General features: G+C 42.5%; 1 long non-coding RNA gene across 1 annotated transcript; it reads right to left on the bottom strand.

Annotated features, from left to right (window-relative positions):
• Positions 1-262: 262 nt before the first annotated feature.
• On the bottom strand, positions 263-9,461 carry LOC141103682 (uncharacterized). Its single transcript, XR_012235349.1, has 4 exons — positions 9,016-9,461; positions 6,744-6,957; positions 2,527-2,638; positions 263-2,242 (listed from the first exon to the last, which is right to left on the bottom strand). It is a non-coding gene; the product is annotated as an uncharacterized lncRNA (long non-coding RNA).
• Positions 9,462-15,728: the final 6,267 nt, after the last annotated feature.

Raw genomic sequence — 15,728 nt, 5'->3', positions numbered from 1 at the left:
GAAGTATTTAACCCCTGTACATTGTATATTATAAAGTTAAGAGTAGTCATCTTTGTCTACTGTGCTCCGGGTCCTCACTACCCATCTCCACCCCAACTCCCCTCCCTTTCTTCTCCAGGAGCACAGTGGGCAAGTACTTTTAATCCACTTCTCTTTTTGTTAAACCATTCCAGAGCAATACCCCTGTTTCTTCCCTCCCCTTCTACCCTCCCATCCCCGGCCCACTGTTCCCTCAGATTCTCTTCTTTGCCACAGACAGTTTCTTTTTTGTGATCAGATGTCATCTTGATTCTTCCACAGGTGGGGTACCATCTTGTGCCTCCCACCAGCCTGGTATCTCAATCTGTGGTAAATCCAATCTGTTACAGAAGCTAACCGTCTCTTCAGGGTATCTAAGAATTGCTGACTGTCCTTCTTTCCTCCTAATTAGGCAGGCTGGGAAGCCCCAGGAATATTGAATGTTGGTCATCTTTAGGTGCTCTAACAGGGGTTTCAGCGCTCTTCTCCGCTGCTAGGTCTGGGTAAATCTGTAGAGTCATTTCTTCATACTTAATGGGCTATTTTTTAAGCTCACCCATATTTGCTCTTTATCCTGAAAATTTTGGAATCTCGCAATTATGTCTCTCGGTGTTTCAGCTGCTAGCCCCGCTGGTTTTCTGATCCGATGGACCCTTTCAAACTTTATTTTTTCTGCCCCTGTTAAGCCCAGCCTATGTCCAAATATTTTGTCCATTTTTTTCTTGGAGAACTTCCCTTTTGTTAGTGCGATACTCCCCTCATTCTAAGATTTTACCTTCGATTACGGTTTTCCTGGTCTTCCAATCGATACCTTGTGTATCTGTGTTTTTTCTGTAGTTCTGCCATCTGGCCTTTTATCACGTTTATATCGGTTGTTTGTACTTCCAACTGCTCCTCTGTTCCCTCCACCCTTCTTAGAATCTGATTCAAATCTTCATGTTGTGTGGCCATTTCTCCTTTAATGGATGATTCCAATCTAGCGAACATCTCCGCCATTTCTCCATTAGTTGGTAATTGTTGTTTTTTCTATCTGGTTCCATTACAATATTTTCTTCTGGCTCGCCGCCTGTTCCCAGTGAAATATCTGGTATATTCAAATCCTTAGTTTGTTTCCTCTGACCCTCTTTTTGTACATTCTCCATTGGCTTGCTCTTAGCCCCTGTCTGCTTGTGTCATATATTTCTTTATGGAACCTGGGCTCTAACTCACTTTTGGGGGATTCGCACCTGCTCCCCTTACTGGTTTCACCCTCATTCTGTGTGATTTTATCTCTTATTTAATTTGTCTTGTTAATTATAAATCCAGTGTGGCTGCTCACAGAGACATGTATATATTGTTAAACTTATCCAGTCTATATCCTGGGCTAGGGCCTAAAAGGCCCCGTGTAGCTGAAGATAGGGGGGGGGGGGGGAGTTGCTATGTTGATGGTATATATCCTTCTTTTATATTCTCTCCTTTATTATTGCCGAATCTTATCAGTCTTTATTCGATATTTCAGTTTTTCACACGTGTACTACCCCCCATCAACTGAGGGTTTGCCTGCCCTCAATTCTCTGGCTCTGTCACCTCTTCTAGACACTTGTGTTAGTCGTACAATACATAATCTGTCTACAAATCCTAAGATTCTTCCTCTCAGCAGGGGGCCTCACCGTCCCTGTGTATATCTTCCAATATTGACTTTAGTTTAGATGTTGCATTATTAGTACTTCAATATTTACTTCCGAGTACTTATACACAGACTCCTCTGGCAATACTGCCTTGGATATCCAGTTTGATATTTGATCTGTACCGACAGTCTGTATTAGACTTTTAAGAGGTGTACTATAAAGACCTTTCTCTGTATCGCATTAAGTTGTTAGATCCAGTTCACCAATTCATCAGTCTATAGTAAGCTTTTGAGAGTATGCCGCAGTTGAACCCCCTTTTTCACATTTATTTAATCAGTCCGTTTCCTCTGTCTGTGTGAAACTTCAAGAAGTAACTCTCTGTATCAGGGTGATCTATTCGGTCCAGTTATAACATAGTGATAAAAGTCATAGCCACTCACCCCTCACTGCCTCCATTCGCAGAGGTTCCATTCGATTTTCAATTGCTGTTAATGAGGAATTTCTCTTGGTCCCATTCGGACATAGGCACCTAGAAGCAGGAGGAAGGCCACACGGCCCGCAAGGCCAGACGGGGGGCCCCCTGATCATCTTCACCAGACAAGAAAGAGGAAAGTGGGCTGTATAAGGTATTTAGTAACAGAAAAGAAATGTTTTACTATCCAAAGTTAAAACAACAAGGACAGAGGGTTTAATAGATGGAAAGATGAAAAAATTACTGAAGGTCCGCTTTAAAGTACATCTAAACCCTAAATTAATGACATTTTGTTTGCTAAAGCACTGTGTATCAATTGACAGTGACATAAATTGACGGAGTAACTCCACATTTGTTGAGAAAAAAAAATTCCCCTCTGGGTGATCTATGTACATTACAAGGATCTTAAACTTTGTTGCAGTATCCTACCTTTTGTTATTCTGAAGAGATCCCTGTGTGTCTGTCTGTGTCCATATAGTAAGTGGATCTAATGAGATTATGGGTTTCATAATTATCAATCATCTGCTGCACCTGCAGGGCTCTAATGAGGAAAATAAATTAAGAACATGTTGCGCTGTCAAGCAAATTACCATTAGTCCATATGCCTTCTCAAAAGGTCCACAACAATATCAATATAGGTTTAAAAAAATCATGCAACGTAGGTACAAACAAAATGGAAAAAAAATGAAAAAATTAAACCAAAAGGAAAAGATCTAAAAAAAAAAGTGTCCAAAAAACAAATAAAGCCCATACAGTGATAAACCAAATTGTGCATAATCTCCTCTGGTTCTTATTATGTGCAACACCCAGTGTTCCTCATTGGAAATCAAGACAAATATAACTTCTTACCAGATCATTAGACCTATCAAGGTCTATATTCACCATAGGCGTGCGCAGGGGGTGTGGCGGGTGTGCCTGGGCACACCCTAATCATCTCATGCGGCACAGATTCCCCCTGCTGATGTTTCACCAAAGCCCCCCCAAAAAAATGCTCCTAAAAAAATTGTATAAAATAATAGAAAAATAAAATAAAAAAACTACTGACACCAACCTCTTCCCTACTGAAACGTCCACTACCCCACTAACACCGTGCATGTTTTAATACATTTTAGTTTGGACACAGCGGGAGTCAATCAGTGGGTCCAGCGGACTCTATGTCTGCCGGGACCCGCCGATCGTTCGGGAGAGGGACAGAACGGCGGTCTGCCTATGTAAACAAGGAAGATCGCCGTTCTGTCAGTAGGGATGGTAGAGATCTTGTGTTTCTGCTAAGCAGGAACACGGATCTCTGCCTTCCCACAGTACAAGCACATCCCCCACAGTTAGTAAACACTCCCTAGGCACACATTTAACCCTATGATTGCCCCTGATATTAACCCCTTCCCTGGCAACGTTATTAGTACAGTGACAGTGCATATTTTTAGCACTGATCACTGTATTGGTGTCACTGGTCCCCAAAAAAGTGTCACTTAGTGTCCGATTTGTCCGCCATCCTGCTATAGCCGCCATTACTAGTAAAAAAAAAAAATAAAAATGAAAAATTCCATAAATCTATCCCATAGTTTGTAGACGCTATAACTTTTGCGCAAACCAATCAATATACGCTTATTGGGTTTTTTTTTTTACCAAAAATATGTAGCAGAATACATATTGGCCTAATTTGATGAAGAAATTAGATTTTTTATTGAATATGTGTTATAGCAAAAAAAACGCTGACAATTTTGAAATAAAAAATATTGTTTTTTTTTTTTCAAAATTGTCAGTCTTTCTTTGTTTATAGCGCAAAAAAAACAAAAACAAAAACAAAAAAAAAAAAACGCAGAGGTAATCAAATACCACCAAAAGAAAGCTCTGTTTGTGAAAAAAAAGGGTACAGTGTCGCACGACCGCGTAATTGTCAGTTAAAGTAAAGCAGTGCGGTTTCGCAAAAAATGGCCTGGTCATAAGGGGGTACATTTTCCAGATGTCAAGTGGTTAAATTCTGCCCCAGTAGTTCGAAGAACTGTAATATAATGAGTGGACTATAGTTCTTTTATTATCACAAATTTAAATTTAATGTCATCAAAAATATGCAAACATTTGTCTTCCCTGTACAACGTCTCTGTTCAGTAGATACACAATCCAATGTGGTGTTCTGTGCATTAGTGAGAGGGACTGTCAGCTTTTTCTGTCTTCAATAAAAGTTTGTTTCTACTCCTTCTAGTGGCTGCTCTCTGATACTGCATCTAGAACAGAGATAGACTAAGAAGCTACCAAATAAAAATGTATAGGCGAGGACTTTAATTTGTTTCCATAATTAAATCTGCAAAAAAGATTCCTTCCTGATTTCTAAACCAGGCACATGCAAGTTTATTTAACAAGGCAGTGTAAAAAACACACACTTTCTAATAAGGAACACCTTTTTACAAAAACTAGAGGTATCTCAATTTTCTATCATAGAAATTGCAAGAAAGTATTGCAATTTTTTTGCAGGCTCCATTTTTTTTTTTTAATGAGTCACTTTGTTTGGAATGTAAAATGATCTTGTGCTTTGACCCTGCAGATTGAAGCAGTCACATATCCTAATCAATGACCAACAAACGGGAGAGGAAAACATTCAAACCAACTTGCTAGCTTCCAATATGAAAAATCTCTACCACAATCTGAATCTCTTTACCTTTGAAGGAACTGAGGCATCACATACCACTTGACCCAAGACTTCACCACTGGCATGTCTGCAGAAAAGGAGATTCTTTTATGTCCCCTCCATATTGGAAGCTAGCAAGTTGGTTTCAATGTTTTCTTCTCCCGTTTGTTGGTTATTGATTAGGATATTAGACTGCTGCTTGGAAGTTCTTTCTGGGAAAGTCTGCCTTCAAATTTGTTAACCATCTGGGAGCACCATTTGCTAAGATATCATCCACCACTGACTGACTAGTTCCGAAATCTGTATTCTGAGGTTAGAATATGTTTACACTCCCTTGGTCATTTTTTGCTGATTTTTGAGCTTGAGCTTACAATGTATCCCTTCTCAGTTCAGGTGGGGGTAGAAGGGGGCACTGTCGGGTCTAATGTATTTGCGAGAAAATTTAATTTTGTTTTTATATGTTTAAATGTGTTTTGATTAGTGAATATTAATTTTGCCTTCACCTATATTTACCATGTTATGAAGTGTTTTATTGGAGGTCTCCTGAGGAAGCCATTGCATGGCGAAACATGTAGAGCAAGAAGCTACTGCTGGTTACTCATATTATGGTTACTGTATGATGATACTGTGATTTGCTTAGATATTTTGTATTAATAAATTCAATATATTTTTATATATTGGACTAGTACTTTTTCTTGGGCACCCTAAAAATCCCATTCCCTTTCTTCTGCCAATAAGAGTATATAGTAACCAACGCATCAGTAAGCTCTGCATCATATGAAGTTCCATCCATTATGGTGTCATTCAGATGACAACAAGAGAACCTCAGTGTGTTTCAACTCAAAGAGTCTTCATCAGGTGGAAAATGATATCATTTTTTTTTAACAGAAAAGTGTCAATACACACCTGCCATAATTTAAAGTTCCTCTGATTAACCCCAAATAAAGTTCAGCTGTTCTAGTAGGTCTTTCCTGACATTTTCTTAGTCGCATCCTACAGCAAAAGCCATGGTCTGCAGAGAGCTTCCAAAGCACCAGAGGGATCTCATTGTTAAAAGGTATCAGTCAGTAGAAGGGTACAAAAGAATTTCCAAGGCAATAGATATATCATAGAAATATAACAACGGCAACCCTGACCCTACCCCCCCCCCCCCCGGCAACGTACCAATGTACCAACATTAGTTTGAAAACCTAATAGTGTATAGCCAGATTATTTATACGCTGCTAGGCAGGGAGGAAGTAAAGCAAACCTGTTGCTTTGGTCTGCATCACAATTTACTGCATATTGTATTTTCTGTGAGCAAGAATTTTGCACCATTGTATGGTTACCCAACTGATTTTTGATGCGACTTTCACATTTTCATTTGTGTGCTTTGATGATTGGATTAAAATATGGGTTACACATTCTCCTTGTACTGGCTAATTTTATATCAGAGAGTACAATAATCACATTTGCTACATAGATAATATGATTTGCAAGCAAACTTAGAAATGCAGCAGTAATGCAGCACAATGATTGTGATTTACTGCTCAGTATATTCTCAATGGGAGTCTGTCAAACGCTACTGTCTATATCAGGCTTATGTTTTTGCTCTGCAATCTCTTAGTACAGAGCAATTTCACTACCTGCAATAGTGTTGGCCACTAGGGGGAGAATCTACAAATATATGCATCATTTTTCATTATTGAAATAAGTAAGCCTGTAATCATGTCAAATTTGTTTCAAACATGACTTTCATCTGTGTTTTTGCAAAAACTTTACATTAATTAGAGCTATGGTCCAGGGTACGACATGGTTTCCTTCAAGAGTTTTTACTACTCGTCTTGTTTGGGAGGTAGTGCTTTCCAGTTTCTACACCTTTGCTGCGTCCCCTTGAATTTGCTCTTTTAGGTCTTTTTTTTTCAAAAAATACCATGAAAGTAATACTTGAATCAACATATTCTCCTCTGAGCTCTGTTATTAGAGCTACAATATCTTGGCAGAATTATTTTCACTCAGTAGGATGAAATGACCTGCACACCTGAGCCCACTTAACTTGATGAAGGCCACATCAAAGTCCACCGATAGATCTTGTAGTTGGTCATTAACCTTCAGATACTGTGCCAAATATTTTCCAAAGAGGTTTATGAAGTACCTCTTCATCTTTTATTGATAGCACTCAGGTCTCCGCTCCATTAGTAGGAATTAGTTTGGATTTACCAGGTAAACTTTTGTATTTCATATGGTTCGTAAATCTATAAAAGCATACAATTATCAAAGTCAAAGAAACATTGCACCATGTGGTTCTATTGATTTCTTTGATGATAATAATAGAGTCCAAACATTTGAAGCTTTGGAAGTTGTATTCACTAATGATGATTACATCTGGCAAACAGGGCCGAGGTCAGAACATTTGGGGCCCCTTACACAGTTTTAGGCCTGGGCCCCCCCATCCCCGGACCTGACCATCAACATTCCCCAGGGCCCACCCACTGGCAGTCCCACAGAGTCCTATCCCATGTCCTCCTCCTTTCAGTCTCATCTCCCCGATTCCATGTCCTTCTCCTCCCCCTCCAGTCCCATCTCCTCCATCCTACCTCCTCCTCCAGTCTCACCTCCTCCATCCCAAATCCTCTTCCTCCTCCAGTCCCATCTCCTCCATACCATGTCCTCCCCCTCCTCCAGTCCCATCTCCTTCTCCTCCAGTCTCATGTCATTATCCTCCTCCAGTCCCATCTCCTCCATCCACTGTCCTCCTCCTCCAGTCCCATCGCCTCTATCCCATCTCCTCCTCCTGCAGGCCCATCTCCTCCATCCTGGGACTCCGGTTTTGGTGGCACCTGTCTCCAAGGGCATTTCTCTCTCACTACCTGTTGTGTCCATTTGACCTCACAATGGGACACAAATGGTAAAAAAAAGAATGTGGTTTTAACTATTCCATAATTTAGCCAAAATGGAAAAAAAGTGCTTGCTTTATATATAGTTTTTATACATAACTAGAACATCTAATAGGGTTATATCATTGCATGAGATTTACCCCCACTTCTTGTCTTAGTGTCACCAGACCAGGAATTGGGGGAATCTCACTCACTGTGGGGAAATAGCTTGCAATTGTTGCCTTATAATGTCCATATTTTATATATATATATATATATATATATATATATATTATAATATAAACAATTGCTGGTTATAACCCCACAGGGAGATTCCCTCACTTCCTGTCCTGGTGACACCAAGACAGAAAGTGAGGGGAAACCTCCTGCAATGACATAACCTTGTTAAATGTTCTAGTTATGTATAAAACTAAAGTATGTAGCACTTTTTCCCCATTTTGGCCAAATGATGAAAGAGTTAAAACCCCATTCGTTTTTTTCCCCCCCATCTGTATCCCACGGGTTGCAGGAAAAAGATTTGCTAGATTCCCCCATCAACACAGACAGTGTTGATGGGGGAATACCTGCTGTGGAGCTATTGTATTCTCCTGGTGGTGGGGTGGGAAAACCGACCCTTCCAGGAGAACACAGTGATTATTGCTAGTGGCTACAAGAGCTGCTAGCGATAATTGTATGTAAAATCTGACAGACTGGTTGTACTCAAGTTGATCGATCGATCGATCAACTAGAGTACATTCAGCCTGCCCATACATGAATCACGGCCATTCTCTGCTAAAACAGACCAAGATTCAAACCGTCTATGGCTGGCCTTATCTGCACTCTAGCTGCAATCTTCACAGGGGCCGATCCAGTTTTTCTCAGCAGGGGATCTGTCCGTGGATCCCTTCCTGAGCTGAGCAAGCAACTGACAGGTCTATGTACACTCATGCTGTCCGTTTACATCCTACTGTCCTCTGATTGGGCCAGACGGAGGGGAATGGAGGCCTTCCATCTTTTTTTTTTTTGCCAGATCAGATCAGAGGTAGGCAGATGTAAACAGACAAATTTCCATTTAAATCTGCCATTCCATAGAGAAGAATGGGTGGTCCGATTGGGTTTGCCTCAAAAACGGACAAGAGGACCCGATCGGACCACTCATGTGAAAGGGGCCTGAAAAACAATTGCTTTTCAGAGCATTGGTTAGTTTAGTGAACCTGAACTAATAACTCACTGTAATGTTACCCATATTGCTGTCCTTTTAACATGGTGACATAAGCTGACACCTATGCTGCACATGTGCAAAGTAACTTTCACTCTGTTAAAAGGACAGCAATAGGGCTGGCAATACAGTGATTGATATTAACAGGGGAGCACAGGCTGTGCACTGTACATGTCTTCTAGCAGCTTCAGGGAAACACTTTTTTTTTTTTCACTCACCTCGATCTCTGCAGCAGCTTCTTTGTAGAGGAATTCTGTCCCTCCCACCAACACAGGAAGCACAAGGCTCTGCAGTGATGGGCAGTGCACCCTGTGTAACTATTGGCTAAGGAGGCAGCATGAGGCGGAGTAGCCCGCCTCCTGCTGCCTCCTCAGCCAATGAGCAACTGAAAGGCTGTTAAGTCCCTCCCTCATAACGCCTCCCAAGTCCCAGCCCTGCCAGCTTACTGTGCTTAGTATGTGCTTAGCCTATGACGCCTCTCCTGCACTATTTCTCCTCTGGCTCCTCTCTCCTGCACACTTCCTGGTTGCTGGGCCCCGGGCCCCTCCAGACACTCAGGCCCCATACATGTGCATAGCTCCCAACTGTCTCTGATTTCCAGGGACTGTCCCGGATTTGGAGCAATGTCCCTCTGTCCCTCCTTCCCCTTCATTTGTCCCTCATTTTGGTCTGATCTATATAGTTGTGTATAAAATACACTTTTTATCTTTCAAAAAGTGTTTCCCAGTGCTAAACCTTTCATTCAAATTCTAAATTGCTGCATTTGTAAATTTTAAAAGCCAATATAAAGGAATAGTAGTGGTAAAAAAAAAAGCACTCGTGGATTTATTTATTTTTAAATGTTCCTTTAAGGGGGTGTGGCAGGGGACCTGTCCTATGCCTACATACGTTTGGTAGTAGGTGTCCCTCACTCCCATCTCAAAATGTTGGGAGGTATGCATGTGTATCGGCTGTCCCCCCCCCCTAATGGCAGCCCTGCTGGCAAATAAGAACCCTTTCCACTGTACATGTAGACTGACCTATGATGTTTCTTCTGATCTATGATTATTTTTACCCTTTTGGATTTATTCAAAGGAGAAGAAGCATCTTTCAAACCAACCATAGTGTGTAGTATTAAGGCAACATAGTCAGAATAGGTCAATATTCCTTTAGGCCAGGTTCACACCTATGCGAATTAGATGCGGGGTTTCTCTGCATCCAATTCTCATAGCAGGAGAATGTGACTGCCTCCCTATGGAGCCGGTTCACATATCTCCATTGCGGCTGTGGAGCGAACTGTACAGAAACGCTGTGCGTCTTTGGCTCCGTTTCAGGGCCATATTTAGGCATAGAATCGGCCCTGATTCGTCCCTGAAACGGGGAACAGGGACGCACAGCGCTCCTGTGCGATCCGCAGAGGGTTACAGTGTGAACCCAGCCATAGTCTAAAAGCCCAAGACGTGCCCATTTCTGTCAAGGACATTGTTCAAGAGGAAATGTACAAGAAAGCCATTTTGTTTAAGGCACCTTTCACACTGGGGCGGGAGGTGCGTCGGCTGTAAAGCGCTGCTATTTTTAGCGGTGCTTTACCGTCGTTTCAGCTGTGGTATTTGGCCGCTAGTGGGGGAAGTTTCACCCCCCGCTAGCAGCCGAGAAAGGGTTAAAAACCACCGAGGCGCATTGCCGGCGGTATAGCCGTGGTGCCCCATTGATTTCAATGGGCAGGAGCGGTGGAGGAGCTCCTTCACCTCTCCAAAGATGCTGCTAGCAGGACTTTTTTACCGTCCTGCTAGCGCACCTCTCTAGTGTGAAAGCCCTCGGGGCTTTCACACTGGAGACACAGCAGCGGCTGTTTTGGGTCGGTTTGCAGGCGCTATTTTTAGCGCAATAGCGCCTGCAAAACGACCCAGTGTGAAAGGGGCCTTAAGCCAAGAATATTTTCCAGGGGATTTCGACAGAGCTCTGCAGCTTCTTTACCAATCTTTTCAGCCTCAATGGATTTCCAAAATGTTTCATAGCTGAGAATAGCTGGTTCTGATCTATGCTGTCCTAAGCTGTCCTGAAACCAATATACAAATATCTCTTTGTAGTATTCGGCTTTTTCTCCAGTTCTAGTTCAAAGTAAATGTCTGATGTTTTGAGTTACATGGTGGAATCCACCTGGGATTCCCTCTGTATATCCTTGTAAGTGGGAATAGTGGACATTGGAGGCCAGGTTATATGCAGCATTGAGCAGAGATACACCTCTATGATTTCCAACCACCACTGTGTCACGTAGCTGATAAGAGACAGAGATGACAAAGATAGCCTCTCTTGTATCTCCTACCCAAGCACCCCCTGAAGGTAATACAGATGATGCAAACGGCCAAAGGAGGTAGTAGAGTCACTGGTATGCTGAGTGGTGGCCTCCGAAGTGGATGATTTCTGCGCTGTTGATCTCTTATCATTTGGAGATCATTACTGTTTTGGCAAGGTAACTGTCTGTGAGGTGGTTTTCTATTCTTATACATGGACTTTCATCATTTTCAGGATTTAACATTTGAACTTTTATATATTTCTCTTTGAAGTTTACTTCTTTGATATGCAAAAGTGAATTATATGTTAAGGAACTGCTATTTTACCATTATTTCATGCACATTTTTTTATTATGGTTTAATATGTGTTTTATTTTTTCACATATGTTTTTGTATTGCCAATTCTGAATCTGGGCATGAATGCACGTCCATGCACATGCTGTGATGAGCCAACTTGCTAATGGGAATTCCCTGATACACTAGGTTTCCTTTTTTTGATGCATTGGACAGTGTATTGCATAATCCATTCACTGCACAGTTCCCGTTTAATCCAGATGTTTTGAAGTATCTGATGGAAATTTTAAATGTTCACATTTATCAAGTTCTTCAGGGATAGTATCTATGCTTGGTGATTACTATATCTTAAAAATAACTTAAAAAAACCCCCAAAAATATGTTTGGATAGATTGGGGAAAAATCCGACCTATGTTTGTTTTTTTCTTCTGTCTGGGTCCCCGCTAAGTATATTTTCGGTTACCTCCAGTTCTGTTTGACACCTGTGGCAGGAAGTGAGGGGAACCTCCCCAGTGGGACACAGCAATAAAAACTGATTTAGCAATATGGACTGCAAACATACAGCACTGAATCTCCTACCATTTTGAAGTATTGCCTGTCCCTCTAGTGATCAATGTATCCAGTGACATTATATCTGTGTGCCAAATAAAAGGATTGTGGGATGAATAGTTCCCCCGCCGGATAATTGCTTTGCACGATTGTGTGCCAGGAATACATATCCCAGTGATCTTTGCTGCCATCTAAGGAATGCTGGGAGTAGCTATAAAAGCAACAGAAGCCTGCGCAGAAGCTCTCTTTCTCCTGGGCCTGATGCAAGATGGACCTCTCTGTGCAACAGGTAGAGAGAGGTCACGGCCTACCATGCGGAGTCTTACTTCCAACCCGTGGCCTAAGGGGCCTCACTCTGTTATTCCCTGTCGGACATACTTTCCAGCACCACTCCAGTTGCCTGCCTGTCGTCGTGTGTGTGTGTGGCAAGCTTCAGGTCAAGAGATCGAGACAGCAGATCCCCTACACGAGTGTCGCTACGTGAGTTCCTGTTCGGAGGACATCGGAGCGGTCTGGTCATTGGTGCGAGGACAAATTGCTCGATCCTTATCCATTCTTTGCCACCGTTACATTGAGACACTTTGCACAAACATCTTTACTCCAAGATCACTTTACTGCATAATTTGAACACTGTGCTAAGACACCTTTAGTTTTCTTAACTACAAGGAATCTACTGTTCCCGCCACACTCAAACAGATTACAGTTAACAAGCGCCGACTAGCCGGTGAAGAATATCAGATCTGCAACGTGAACTTTATTGCCATTACTTATATAAAAGCCCCTATATTACTCTTCTCTAGACCCACTCTCCCTTCCTAGGATAGCATGTAGGCTGGCCAGGTTCCATCTTTATTACCGTGGCAGTATAAGCAGTTAACTGAAACATCTGTCTAGGGGGTAACATTACATCTAAAGGAAGTGTACATATATGTATATAATACTGTCATTGCTAAAATATTGTCTTGTGTCTTTCGGAGCAATTATTTTGCTGAGTTGTCATGTTGCCTAGAACTCAGCAGATTTATTACCTCTTCTTGTGACAATTTCCCATTTATTGGTTCAAGTAAAATATTCATAGAACCTAAATACATTGAGTTGTTTGAGTTGTTTGTTTGTTAGTAGATAAGCTACGGGACTATCTGTACAGAGCCACCTTTGTGGTGAAGACTGATAACAACCCCCTGACTTATTTGCTATCCACTGCCAAACTGGACACCACTGGACATCGGTGGTTAGCTGCTCTGTCCGAGTTCCAATTCAGTTTGAAATAGCGACCGGTAATGGGAAATAGAGATGCTGACGCTCTTTCCAGACTACCTCACTTCACCCAGAATGGTCAGAAGAGTTGGGCTCATTTGCCTTCCGAAGGAGTACAGGCTGTGTGTCAAGGAGTGGAATATAAACACAGAGGAGCCATAGGGGCTGAAGCAGCGGGAGTCGCCCCTGCGGGAGTTCGAAAGCTCTACAGCAATTTGACCCAAGTACGCAGCCAAGAACTGCCTCAACTGATGACAGAGGACATGAGAAGGGATCAGCGGGAAGACCCACTAGGGAATCTAATAAGGAAGTCGCTGTCCACTAAAGACCCTCAGATATTGATGAACAGACCCATTGAGGGAGCCAAGGTGATTCATAGAGAATGGGAAAGAATGAAGGTGGAAGAGAAGATCATATATTGGAGAGGTCCCTCTGAATGGGCAGAAGGCGTGAGCCAGCTGTTCCCTCCTGAGAAACATCATTTAACTGTGCTAACCGCTCTCCATGATGATCATGGTCATTTAGGCCCGGATAGAACTTTCAGACTAGCCAGGGATCGATTTTACTGGCCATCCATGAGAATGGAGGTGGAACGTTACTGCCGTTCCTGTGTCCGCTGTATCCAGAGAAAAACTCTACCAGGAAGGGCACCCCCCAGTGGGTCATCTACAAAGACAAGGGCCAATGGAGTTGGTGTGCATTGATTTCTTGTGTCTGGAACCTAATCTGAGCGGAAGGAGTAATGTTTATGACAGATCATTTCACCCGATATGCTCAGGATTTTCCCACCAGGGATCAACAAGCTAGTACAGTGGCCAAGACACTAGTGAAGTTCTTTGTCCATTATGGATTGCCTCAGTGCCTACACTCAGATCAAGGTCGGGACTTTGAGAGCAAATTGGTCCGCAGACTCAGATGTGAACTCTTAAACATAAAAAAATCCAGAACGACTCCTTACCACCCCCAAGGGGATCCACAACCTGAGCATTTCAACCGCATTCTGTTAAACATGTTGGGAACCCTCCCATTAGAGAAGAAGCAGCATTGAGGAGACCATAAAGTTCATGTCTACAATAGTACCTCAAATGATTCTATTCCCCCTACCGATTGATGTTCGGAAGAGAGGCTCGCTTACCCATAGATTTAGCATTCGGAACCTCAATAGATCACACTTCTCAAGCCTCCTATAGGGGATATACCAACAGGGGATATGTCGACATGTCAACTTAAAGGTGGCTTATGAGAAAGCCGAGAAAGCCAAGGAAGCCTCCACCATCAGATAACAAAGGAATAAGAAGAACTTTAATATTAAAGTGAGGGTCCAGGATCTACAACCTGGGGATCGAGTGGTGTTGCGTAATCTAGGGGTGCCAGGAAAACATAAGCTGGCTGATAGATGGCGTTCCCAACCCTATATTGTTTGCAAATGATTGCCTGGACTTCCTGTGTATCAGATTCGGCCCGAAGGGAAGACTGGCCCCCTCAAGACTTGGCATCAAAACCATTTGCTGCCCATTTCAAAGGCTGTTCGAGTACCCTCAGCCCCTTGCCCAGAGACATATCAGTCCCCAATGAGGCCTAGGGTCAGGTAAACCTATCCACCTGCACTTCCAGAAGAGGAAAGTGATGATGAGGTATTACCTTTGGATTGGCTATGGGTTCCCTCCTTGGAAGATGATTCCATTGTTCCTGATGCTGAAGAAGAGGGCTGTCCAGGGACAGGCTTCCAATTGACTGACACTGAGGTGGTAGCTCCTTGCACACTTAAGGGAAATGAGGAGGTCAAGCTGGAACCCCGTGAAGTGTCTGATATGGCTGATACTCTCATCCCTCCTATCAATACAACAAGGAGAGAGATAGTCCCTGAGCCGGGGTTAGAGCCTGAAGTAGAACCAGAGCCTGAAGTGGAACCAGAAACTGGGGTAGGGCCAGAGACTGAGATCGAACCTGAACTGGAAGCTGGATGCAGTTTTTGGGACACAGAACAGGGACCCGAGTCACTGGAAGACATACATTCTCAGTTGAGACAAAAGATATGTCCCCCAAAGAGATTGACGTATGACACACTTAGATGAACTCATACCTATTACTCAACGTCCCAGTCAAGCACTTGCCTCCTTTAACGAGTCTTTAGTAAAGGATGACCTTGATCCACCACCTGACACTACTGGGTGGGTCACTAATTTATTATTTGCCTGTCATAAACTTAATATGACTTCTTCTCCTGTTGATGTATATAATTTGTTATAAGAGGACTCTTCACTAAGTCAGTTTTTAGCTGTTGCAACTTCTAGTCTATTAGATAGTTAATTGTTTAACTTCTACAATGCAGTAAAGTGATTCAAGTTGTGCCCTGTCTTTAGGGACCAAAGACTTTCAAGTGGGGGGGATGTAGCAATATGGACTATAAACATACAGCACCATATCTCCTAGCATTTTGAGGTATTGCCCGTCTCTCCAGTGATCAATGTATCCAGTGACATCATATCTGTGTGCCAAATAAAAGGATTGTGGGATGAATAGTTCCCCCGCCAGATAATTGCTTTGCACGATTGTGT

This window comes from Aquarana catesbeiana, linkage group LG07 (genome assembly GCF_042186555.1).
Source record: "Aquarana catesbeiana isolate 2022-GZ linkage group LG07, ASM4218655v1, whole genome shotgun sequence".
Taxonomy (NCBI): domain Eukaryota; kingdom Metazoa; phylum Chordata; class Amphibia; order Anura; family Ranidae; genus Aquarana; species Aquarana catesbeiana.
Note: the sequence above shows the minus strand (reverse complement) of the source record. Positions and strands in the feature narration are given on the sequence as shown.